The sequence below is a fragment of the Saccopteryx leptura genome, chromosome 3, assembly GCF_036850995.1.
Source record: "Saccopteryx leptura isolate mSacLep1 chromosome 3, mSacLep1_pri_phased_curated, whole genome shotgun sequence".
NCBI classification, from domain to species: Eukaryota; Metazoa; Chordata; class Mammalia; order Chiroptera; family Emballonuridae; genus Saccopteryx; species Saccopteryx leptura.
The window spans coordinates 200,846,724-200,859,536 of NC_089505.1; positions in this window are offsets into that span (position 1 = coordinate 200,846,724).

Consider the following 12,813-nt stretch of genomic DNA (forward strand, 5'->3'; position numbering starts at 1 on the left):
GGTGAGATGTCAAAAAAACTCCATTAAGCATTGAACATGGTGGTTCAGACTCACTATTCAAAAACAGATATAAAACTAAAATATAATAAAGGGAAAAAAACTATAAGATAATAAATTGCAGATGCATTATATTTTTAAAAATATTACTAATATGAATTGTCTTATTATTCTATTTTGTTTTACTAGAACCTGCATCTCAAAAACACTCTACAAGAATTTTGATGCAGTAGGCCTATGTTATAAATTTTTTAAATTTCTAGAATAAAGTGTTTCATGATTAAATAAGTTTAGGAAATGCTGGGTTAAGTGAAATCAAACAAGTCATTTTGTGTGGGACTTTATTCTTGGCAACCAGCATGCACCCTCAAGTGACCCTACTATCCCTAAGTGAGGAAATATTTTTTGGCAATAACTAATATAGTAACAAACAGTATTTATATCTCTGTTGATTTACTATTTCAATGTATAAGTTGACTTTAAAGCCCATTTAAATGAGGAGTCCATTAGCATGTATATAACATTTAGTAACCAAGAAGCAAATAATGTATCATTTAACAGAGTCTTGAAGCCTACACTGGATTAACATATGTCACTAAAATGATTGCCTTATAATATCTTTATTTAATAACAACAGATGGTGTTTTTAATTTAAATCTAGCATCAAAAGGGACAAGCACAATATTTTTAGAACAAAACCTAATCTGTATGATACTATAATTGTGGTTATGTGTCATTATGCATTTGTCAAAACCCATAAAATGCACAATACTAAGAGTGAATCCTAATGTACACTATAGCCATTGGGTGATAATGATGTGTCAGTGTAGATTCATCAGCTGCACCAAATGTACCCCTCTTGTGCAGGACACTGATAGTTGGGGAGGCTGTGTAAGTGTAGGGGCAGAGAATATATGAGAAATATACCTGACACTCAATTTTGCTGGGAACCAAAAACTACTCTAAAAAATAGTCTATTTTTTTAAATGTGACAAGCATATACATTTTTCAAAACATGAAGCAGAACTTCTTATTTCTTGCTCTTCTAATAGAGCCATAAGGTTAATGAAGATGAAAGGACAGTGTATATAATGAATTTATAGAGACTTTATGTTCTAAGCACATTTCATATAAAAAGAGGTTGGTAAATTTTGCACATTGACGGACAGTCATAGCACTGCTAGTACCTCAGTGGTCAGAACTTCTTGAAATGCATTTCCTTTTTATATAGCTATTACCTACTGATAGGGAAATCAATTTTTGTTTCAGAAAGGAGCAAATATGCAAAAAAAATCCTCAACTTCTAGAATATTACTGATATCCAAATCTGACATTTTTTAGAATTAAAATTTATTTTAATAGATTCACAGATTTAATATGAGTACAAGCTTTCCATACAGCTTTTGAGTTAATAATAGAAATGAGAAAGGTAACATGGAGGATACAATAATGAATGTAAATGAAAGATCACTTAAGGAAGACTGTGGACAAAGCACGTGAGATTTAGAAAGGATTTTTGCATTCTACCTGATCAAGTAATTCTCGATTCCAAGTCTCACATATCAGTGTTGGTATTTTGGGGATGTGTGGCCGTCTGTTTTTAGTTAATTTTAAGATATAGGACATTTAGTCTTTTAAGGATGTTAAAGTACTCTTATTCTTTATATTCTAGCACTGGTATTAAAATCATGGAAATTAGTAAATGACCAGGCAGAAAAACCTACCAGATTGTGCCAAGCCTTCCTAACCCATCCACACAAATCCATTAGATTAAAAGCCTTCTTAACATTTAGGTTCTTCATGGAGAGGTTAATGTATTGGGGTGCAACGATCAAAGAGGAAATTATTGCTCCAACAAGTTCTCCTCTCTCTTTCTGTATCTCATAGACTGCTCCCTTGTGACTTGAGAGTTCTTTCTCAGGATGCCTTTGGCCAGAGATAAATGTGATGATAATGACCAATCTTCAATTTTTTGGCTTACTTCCACTTGGGCTCTTACCTCAGAATCTTGCTTGAGACCTGATTTCACCTTTACCAAATTATCATGTAAAAAGCCATAGGCATATGTAGGAGCCTCATCCAAAACCATTGTTATTCTCTGCATTCATTTGTCTTCAGCAGCACGCTTTTCACTGGCTTATATTTTGGCTTTATTGCTTCTTCAATCAAATTGTGACATCAGTATATGATGATTACATCACATTTGCACAAGTGTTTCTATTTAATCCATGGTAAAGCAACGTTTAGCATAACTCCAAGTCAGCATATTTGTTAACAATAACTGATCAAAGCAAGACTAATATTTTTTAAAAGAACAAAGCTTTCACAGCCATCTTTAATTGTTCTCTCATTATCTTGTCTCTTACAATAAGAAAAACATGCCTGACCAGGCTGTAGTACAGTGGATAGAGCAGGGGTCCCCATACTACGGCCGGCGGGCCACATGCGGCCCCCTGAGGCCATTTATCTGGTCCCCGCCGCACTTCCGGAAGGGGCACCTCTTTCATTTGTGGTCAGTGAGAGAAGTACATTGACCATCCCATTAGCCAAAAGCAGGTCCATAGTTCCCATTGAAATACTGGTCAGTTTGTTGATTTAAATGTACTTGTTCTTTATTTTAAATATTGTATTTGTTCCCGTTTTGTTTTTTTTACTTTAAAATAAGATATGTGCAGTGTGCATAGGGATTTGTTCATAGTTTGTTTGTTTTTATAGTCTGGCCCTCCAACGGTCTGAGGGACAGTGAACTGGCCCCCTGTGTAAAAAGTTTGGGGACCTCTGGGATAGAGCGTTGGACTGGGATACAGAGGACCCGGGTTCAAAACCCCAAGGTTGCCGGCTTGAGCGTGGGCTCATCTAGCTTGAGCATGGGCTCACCATCTTGAGTGCAGGGTCGCTGGCTTGAACGTGGGATCATAGACATGAGCCCATGGTTGCTGGCTTGAGCCCAAAGGTCACTGGCTTGAAGCTCAAGTTTGGTGGCTTGAGCCCAAGGTTGCTGGCTTGAGCAAGGAGTCACTCGCTCTGCTATAGCCTCCCAGTCAAGGCACATATGAAAAAGCAATGATTAAACAACTAAGGTGCTGCAACAAAGAATTGATGCTTTTTATCTCTCTCCTTTCCTGTCTGTCTGTCCCTATCTTTCCCTCTCTCTGACTCTCTTTCTGTGTCTGTCAAAAAACCAAAACAGATAAGAAAAACACAAAGTTTTAAAGACAGTGTAAAGAGGGACAAATATGAGGTGACAGAAAATGATTTTACATTGAATGATGGGCATACAACATAATCAACAGTTCAAATGCTATAGAAATACTCACCTGAAACCTATGTACTTTTACTAATCAATGTTACCCTATTAAAGTTAATTTTCTAAATAAAATTTAAATAAATAAATAAATAAATAAAGTTTTAAAGACAGTCCTTCAATAAGGAAAACTATTTAGTAATAGGTTTCAGAATGTTGATTAATAACTGCAAATTTATGAGAAATTAGTATACTTCCTCAGCGTTAACTGGCTACTTAATTCAGTAACTTGATATAATGACACTTTTGAATGTCAATACAAGGGGATCAGACATGATTTCTTTCTGACTCAGTGGTTTCCAGGGAAAGTCCTATTGACATGTGGATGGGAAGTGACTTCCCTGTTGCAAAGTCTAGTTACTAGAATGTCTAGAATATTTCCTCTGCTGCATGCAGTTAGCTCTCTCCAGGCATTCTGACTAGAAAACTTGTCCTTTTCCATTGTTTTCCTGATGACCCCTAGGAGATACATTGCCAGTCTAATGAGAATCTTTGCACTAGTAGGGTTCTATCAACCTAATTTACGAGAGGTAACTTTGAAAAACAGTGTGGTATAAACTGGTAAATATTTAATTAATTAGTACATATTATTACCAGTCTTTCTGACTGAAAATTTACTATTTGTTTCTGGGTGCCCATTATTATTTTATTGTGTTCTAATGAAGACCAATTTCCCTCTCCACCCAGTCTCTTCATCACACTATTAAAAGTCATGCTGACGTAAGGAAGATCGCTAAGAGGTCTTTAGCTGTCTTTCTTGTTCAAACCACAATCTACTAGAAAAATCTACTTTACATTTTATATTAGACATGAGAAGGAAATTGGCTAGTTCTTTTTTTAAAATAGCATTATTTATTTATTATTATTGTTTGGGTTTTTTTTTCTGATAGAGAGACAGAACAGCGACAGCTAAGGACAGACAGACAAGAAAGGAGAGAGAAGAGAAACATCAATTCTTGGTTGCATCACCTGAGTTGTTTATTGATTACTTTCTCATATGTGCCTTGATGGGGGGGGGGGGGCTACAGCAGAGCGAGTGACCCTTTGTGCAAACCAGTGACCTTGGGCTCAAGCCAATGACCTTGGGCTTCAAGCCAGTGACCATGGGCTCATGTCTATGATCCCATGCTCAAGCCAGCAACCCTGTGCTCAGGCTGGTTAGCCCATGCTCAAGCTACTGATCTCAGGGTTTTGAACCTGGGTCCTCTGTGTCCCAGCCCAACACTCTATCCACTGTGCCACAGCCTGGTCAGGCAAAATTGGCTAATTCTTTAATGAATATAATTTTAATATAAAAATCACAAGTTGTATGAGTTTATTATTTCCCTATCTAAATAAAGATTTTAAGAAGGAGAGTAAATCTAAGTAGAAGAGTAAGATGGAAGTTTACCTTAAAAAAAAAACACAAAAAATAAGTAAGTGTTGTAGGGAACACAAGTCCTAAGCTTGGCACTGATTATACATAAATGCCAGGGTGTCCTGCATTTTATCACCACCTCACTGGCCCTCAGTTTTCTAATCTTTAAAATGAAAGATGTACATGTTGTCAGTATTCTTTCTTTCTTTCTTTCTTTTCTTTTCAAAATTTTTTCTTTCTCTCTCTTTCTTTCTCTTTCTTTCTTTCTTTCTTTCTTTCTTTCTTTCTTTCTTTCTTTCTTTCTTTCTTTCTTTCTTTCTTTCTTTCTTTCTTTCTTTCGTCTTTCTTCCTACATGTACTCCTACTGGAATCCATTAGCCAATCCCCATCTATGGTCAATGCTTGAATCAACAGCACTATCCTCAGTTCCTGAGGCCAACGCTGGGACCCAGGAGCTATCTTCAACACCTGGGACACACACTTGAACCAATCGAGCCACTGAATATGGGAGGGGACATGTATAGTTGAAGCTAAAATTCTATCTTTCCATAAATCTCAGTTAATCTGTACAAAAACAAATAAATAGCAAGAAAAACAAACTAGGAATAAGTATCTCCAGAATTACATGTTATTACTGTCAAAAATGACTTTTGATTCAGCAAAAAAAGCCAACTAAATTTTGTTGTTATAATACTATAGCTACATTATGGGAAAGTGAATTTACATAATGTTAACTCCAATCAAAATTTTGGGCAAAGCAGCCATGACATCATTTTTATTTTGGGGTCAAACTTCTTGAGAAAGTTACAGTATGACCATATGAATTAGTGAGGATTTATTCAGCTCTTTTTTTATGTATTGAATTGTGATACCCTGTACAGAAAATCACAGGCTAGACATTATTTAATACCATAGGCTACCAAATCACACTAGAGAACCCTCTAGCTGCTTGACAGTTGTGTTTGGAGGGTGACTTAATTCCAAATAAAAGACAAGTAAAGTATTATATAAACTCTTATCTTTTTTGTTCACCTAGAATGAATTAATAGTTCTTATCCAGGAAGGGCTAAAGAAAATTAACACCTGCCAACAGTGTGTTTATGCTCGTTTTCTGAGCTTGAATTCTTACTGATGTGGCTAATGAATTTCAGACATAAAGGATTTTTTTTACTGATTGATTTAAGGTACATAAAGTTCCAAAGAAATAACACTTAATTTGTGTATTCCATTCATTCACCCCCTATATATTTTGAGATCCTACTTTATACCAGCTACTGTGCTAGGGAATTTTAAAAAAATGTGAACTAGCCTACCCTTAAGGGTCATACAGTGGACAGAGAAAACCAGACTAATAATTGCAGTTCAATATAACTGCTATGATCGAAGAGGATGCAGCAGTGGAGTGGAAAATACAATACTGGAGTCACCTGGATGATCAGGAAATATTTTACACAGAAGACTTCAAGGCAACTTTAAGGAGACACTGGAATTTGATCTTATGGACTGGAGCAAGTGGATGGGGAGAGAGTTTCAGGCAGAGGCACCACAGGGATGAAGGCTTGGAGGTTGGGAGAGCCTGTTGTATGTGAGACACTGGAAGCATTTGGGGCCTTGTAGGTTGTGATAGTTGAGATGTTGAAACAGAGTAGGCAGTGGAAGTCAGACCATGAATATTTTCACATTTAATGCTGAAATGGCTGAGATTAAACCCTGTTACCCTTCCTTCCCTACACAGAGTTAATTTAACCTTGGGATTAAATGTGGACTCATAATTGGATACTTGTTGGAAACCAAAGCATCATCTACTTTGAACAGAAATTAAACTCATCTTAAGGAATTTGAAATTTCTATTATGTGACATAAATACATAGGAAGAACTAGAAAACAAAATTATCATGAATGTTAGAGAGTAAGCACAAGAGTTCAAAGATACTTCCCTAAGGAAGGTAAAGTTTAGAGCTCCATGCCCAGAGCCACAGTGGGCTTGTGCTGCCTCTCCTTAGTCATCAGGGCCTCTTTAGCACAGGGCTTATGAAGGTTTCCTGGGCAATGATGTACTACTGGCTTTCAAATGCCAAAAGTGGGGGGAAAATGAATAAAGCTATTATTTATTGTACAAATTAGAGGGAGTTTAGCTTTTTCTTGTAAAAATTCGAAATATTTCTAGGAAAATAATTACATTATTTTATTGGTATTTAAAGAGTCATCTATTAGAATACTTATTATGCTTAACACACATAAAGAATAGAATGAAAGGGATCTTTGACATATGAGGCAATCAGTAGTTTCATATTACTCTATGAACTAGAGAATTAAGGTAGTCCTAAAGGCAGACATGTCCCATACAAATATTCCCGAACGGAACTGTGTGGAGTTAGTGACTACCATCTAGGTGGTTTTATTACACTGAAAAATGGAAGTTTATATCATATTTCATCACTACTATAAAATGGCAAGTAGTTAAATAAAACATGTAACATGAAACCAAGAGAAATATGGGACAATCATGATTATTTTCACTGGAATTTCTCTTATTCATGGTCTACCACAATTTTAATTTTTTAAGGAAGTGATTGATAATCTTTTTATTTAAAAATTATTGCTTCAAAGAAATTTAGTAACAACTATCACATATTAAGTGGAGTTCATAATTACTTAATTAGAAATAGTAGTAACATGAAAAAGAACATGAAATCATTTTACTCAGTATCATTTCAACAAAGCAGTCTGGAAATACATTTTGTTATTTTTAAAAAAGTCAAGTGTTGAAAGTTTTAATCACTGTAAGAGAAGCCAAAAATCTTTTATTTCCAAAGGCAGACACAATAAAGATGTTAATGAAAAGTCTGCTCTCTGTTCATTGAAATCTCCCTGACCCTGGCAAAAGGGCTTCATCACTCAGTCTCCTTTCTCCATTTTTGAAAAGTATATTCAGGGGATCCTCAATTTACAGATTTACAACAGTCTCGACATACGACATTTTGAGTTTATGTCTCTCACTCTTATAAAAACTTAAAAATTTGAGATGTGAGTGTTTTGGCTTACGCCCGTTAGCATCATACTTACAGACTACATGGGTGAACCAGTTTGGCTACGAATGGTGGAAGGATTCGCCGTAATGTGCCTTATGAGTGAAGAAGTTGGGTTTTTATGTTCTAGGTTATGATTTTACAACTTGTTAGGAGAGGTAAGGAACTTAGGCTAGGGTGTGTTTTGACTTACACCAAAATTAGGGTTATGTCACTGTCGTAGGAACGGAACTGTGTCTTAAGCCGAGGACCTCCTTGTCACAGTCAGTGGTGGGATACAAATAATTTAACTGCCTGTTCTCTGCCCCAATGACCATTTTAAGTATAATAAAACAATATACTGAAATGTAGTTTATTATTTCATGCACTTAATACTTAAATAAGAACAATAAGAGGTACACAGAACTAGATTGTTGTAAGAGTTTTAAAATATTAATAAAAATATTAAATAATACCTGACAAAAACAATAAAACTGATATTTAAGATATTTCCATATTGTTTCTTGATTAACATCCTCACCTGCAATTTTTTTTTGCCTGAGGACAGAATGAACATTACTATGGGCACTTAGTGTATGCTGTTGTGCAGATGAATGTTAATGCTTCTAACTTTCTACATAAATTAAATGAATAAAATGTCACATTTCAGAAATTTTAATTGGTTTATTCACTGTTTATATATTCTTGACTGGAATAAATCCATATTTACATACGAACATGGGGCAACATTCTGAAACATATGAAAGAATAAATAATAATACACCTCCTCACACCCTGCTCCTCAATCACCAGTCCTCCTCCCATGAAAGGACCCCTTTTTTCTGTTTCTTATACATGCTTTTAGTTATAGTTTATGCATATCTAAGTTTGGTAGACAATTTTTGATGAAAAGCATTATTTCTTCAATTCTTATTGGTCATACTTTTTTTAAAAATTTCTTTTTAGTGCAATATTTGGCATTTAAATCTTTTTCAGAAATATACACAAATTAAATGTTTTAATTTATATTTGTAGTTGCTTATAGTATTAATAGTATTTAAAATCTTGTTTGTAATTACTTCTCCCTTTCCAGTTCTACATTGTGTTTATTTGGAATTGAAATTAATAAGGTTAATAAAGTAGAAAACCTTTGTTTTGTGTTTGTGTTTGTGTGCATGTGCGTGTGTATGTGTGTGTGCATGTGTGTGTGTGTGCATGTATGTGTTGCTGGCTTTTGCTTTCATTGACTTTTTTTTGTTTGTTTTTATTGTCTTATTTTTAGTTTGGTCTGTAAGTCTGTTTTGTGAAGATATAACAAATTGTTCTTTACTAAGTTACTCATACTGTATTAAGTTTTGTTTCTTTCATCTAATTTGGTATTTTTTACTGAGCTTCCTTATTTATTTATTTTTTTGCCTTCACTTACTTCATTTCATTGGCTCTATTAATATTTTTTTATTGGTTAAGAAGTTATATATTCTACTCTTAGTCTTCTAGGGCTTACGCGTAACCTGTGAGAGCCCATTTTTACTTTCTTAAATTTAGCAACCTATATCTCTTCCCCCAAGTAAAACATATCCCTTAGCATTTTGCCATTCCCTATTCCTCCCCATATTCATGTTTCTAGAACTTATTTTTAGTGTTAATAATGTACTTTTGTTATTATTTTTCTTTGCTTATTTTGACAACTCCACTAAGTTATTTACTTAACCTTATTTCTCATATGAGTAATAGTGTTCTGTTTGTTTTCAGAAATATGCTGAACCTCTGGGGCCTTGTTTAGTTGTTTTGCCCTATCATTTAAGTGATATTTAGCTGTTTATATAATTCTGGGCTTGAAGCTTTTATCTTTCATCACTTTGAATATATTAATCCAGTGTCTCCTTATGACCTGGATTGCTTTTAAAACCTGACTTTCAATATGCTTTTGTCCTTTATAGGCGATCTGGTCTTCTTCTCTGGAAGGTTGTAGAGTTTTTAAATTCACCTATGTTTTCTTAAAATTCTTTGTATATTTCTAGTTGTGAAATTTCTTCCTTTCTCTCTCCTTTCTCCCTCTTTCTCTTCCTCCCTCCTTTCCTTTCTCTCTTCCTTCCATGACATTCTATGAGCACTTTTATCAGAAGATAGTATTTATTTATCATATAATAGAAAATCTCATCCCTCAGATTTTAAATATGCCCCCCCCTTATTATTATTTTGTTTTTATTTGGGAATTTCTATTATGTGAATGGTTGTCCTCTTCTATATTTTTTCGTCTTAATTTTTATTTTAAAAATTCTGTCTTTGTATTTTCTTTCTGGGTGCCTACCTGACTTTCCAGTTTTCTAACATTTTTTTTTATTATTGATTCTATTATTGAAACCACTTATTGGGCATTTTATTTGAACCATTTTATTTTTCACAATCAGTATCTCTATTTGGTTTCTCCAAATGATGACCCATTTCTGTATCTTATCTTTAATACCTCCCTTTATCTCTTTGAGGACACTTAACTGCACTATTTTAAATTCTCTCTGGTATAATAACTTCGCTTCATCTGTTATAAATTTTTAAAATGTATTGAAAATTTAAAACAGCAGTTCTGTTTAAATATATTATTATTGTTTCTTATGAGGTCATTTCCCTGGAGTATGGTAGTGTGTTTTGGGGAAAAACCCTGGCAAAATACTAGATTGTATTCTTTCTGGAAAATTTCAGAAGGGAGAAGACTTTTTTGGTGTTGAAATCCTTTAAGGCAGAACACTCTTATTTTCCTCCCCTGCAATATTCCCTTGCCTTAGGAAATTATCTCGTATTTTCATCTCCATCATTGTACTTTCCCAAATCCTGGCTCAATGAGTTGTAATCATTTACTCCTCAAGGTATTTCCCAAGGAGGGAATGCTCAGGGTCTACAGTGAGGCTGCACATGTTCTGATCTACTTTCTACCTGGGTCAGAACCCGGCTCTCAAGTTACCCTGTCATCCCAGGAGGGTGCTAGGCTGATACAACTGAGGATTTTACTTTACGCTATTTATTTTATTTTATTTTATTTTATTTTATTTTATTTTATTTTTATATCCCACATAAGCTATGGAGTGCTCAACAATGTGCTAAAATAATGTAAAGGGGACTAACAAAGAATGATTGGAAAACTCTTACTGCTGTCTATATACAAATGTGGCTGCCAGCCTTCTCACTCCGGATTTTTATTCCTGCCCCTCAGTATATATACCAGAACTCAGACTCCTTCTGTTTTGCCCAGAGGATTATCAAGTCTTGTCAGATATTTTCTCACACCCATCTGCTTCCCTTTCACTTCTGTGACATCTCCAGGGTTGCACTGTGGTGAAGGCAACTACCAAATTCTGTTAATTCACCTTTTCATTAGGAAGAGAAATCTATCTGTTTTCCAAAGAAAGACTTATGAAAACTATGACTCTAAACTCATAGAAGTTAAAAATGTCTATTTTATACTTGAATAATATTTTGGCAAAGTACATTAATTAAGGATAACAACTTCTTTTCTTGGGACTTCATGTGTGTAGCTACACTGCTGTAAGCCATTCTATGAACTGAATTTCCCCTTTAAAGTGTTTTAGTTTTCTTGCTTTGATTTTTCAAAATCATTTCTTTGTATCTTAAGTCAAGTAGTTTAAAAGTTTTATTAATAGGCCTGACCAAGTGGTGGTGCAGTGGCTAGAGTGTCAAACTGGGACCTGGAGGACCCAGGCTCAAAACCCTGAGGTCGCTGGCTTGAGCAAGGGTCATTCGGTCTGCTGTAGCCCCCCCCCAAGACGCTGCAGTGAAGAATTGGTGCTTCTCATCTCTCTCCTTTCCTGTCTGTCTGTCACTCTCTCTGTCTCTCTCTGTCTCTGTCCCCCCTCAAAAAAAGTTTTATTAATAGGTGTGGTTGTTAATTATATAGAATCATTTATTTTTTCTGAAACACCAATTGCTTCTTAAAACTGAAGATTCAACCATCTTTAGTTTCTAAAGTATTTTCTGAAGTATTTATATTCTGAAGTATTTTAAATTAAAAAAATTTAAAATTTCTGTTTTATTCATTTTTTTCCTCATATTTTTGAGATGCCAGCTATGCCTCAGTTGAATCTACTTACATACATGGCATTTTCTTTAGAAATTCTTTGTTTTTTCTTGCCTGTTAAGCCTTTTCTCTATGTTCCTCTTATTTTTCATTTTGCTGCTTCCAATGTGGACTTCATTTTGTGACAGTTTTATTATTTGCATCTCTCTCTTAAGTTTTGCCAAATTATTTTTCATTGCCTAATCTAATGTTTCCTCATTGCTTTCTTCATTGTTTTATCTTTGCTGTAATCTCTTATTTGATAGACCTGGTATTTTCTTTAATTTCATTTGAATTCTTGGAAATGGCTTAGGTCAGGTATTTTAATCTGCTCTGTAGAAACTTGTTTTAAGAGCTGTTCTTTGCTATTTTTCTTTTTCTTTTCTTGCTTTTTGAAGAGGCATATATATTCTGCACTTGTTCTCTTTGATTACTGCTCATCATTTTTAGTATACAATCTACAAAAATTAATAGCTAAAATTAGCTTAAACTATATTAGAAATAAAGCAGGTCACAGAAAAATCATGCCTGTATATGCTTTCCAAGTTTGACTGATCAACATGTAGACATGAAACATGGTGATATTTTAAAGTAACAATGATTGCTACTAGGATTCATTTTTAGCTTTTGAATAACGTTATGTAGGGGTCTAGATATACAGAAGTATTGTTGCCCATGCATTGCCTTTAAAAACAGTGGTCTATTGTTCATTTATTTCTTCTCTGATACTCTTTACTCCTTATGTAGATTTGAATTTCTGACATATTTTTCTTCTTTTCAAAGAATTTGTTTTAACATTTTTTGCAAGGCAGGTCTACTAGCAACAAAGTTCCTTGATTTTTGCTTGTCCAAGAAAGTTTTTCTTTTTCACATTTGAAGGATACTTTCTCAGGCTACAGAATTCTAGATTTGTGTTTTCTTTTTCCTCAACTCTTAAAATTTCACTCACTCTGTTCTCATTTTGTTTATATGAATTCAGAGAAGTCAAAAGTAATTCTTCATTATTGCTTTATTATAGGTAAGTTTATTTTTTTTTATCTTTTACTTTCTATAGTTTGAAAAAATATGCCTAAGTGTA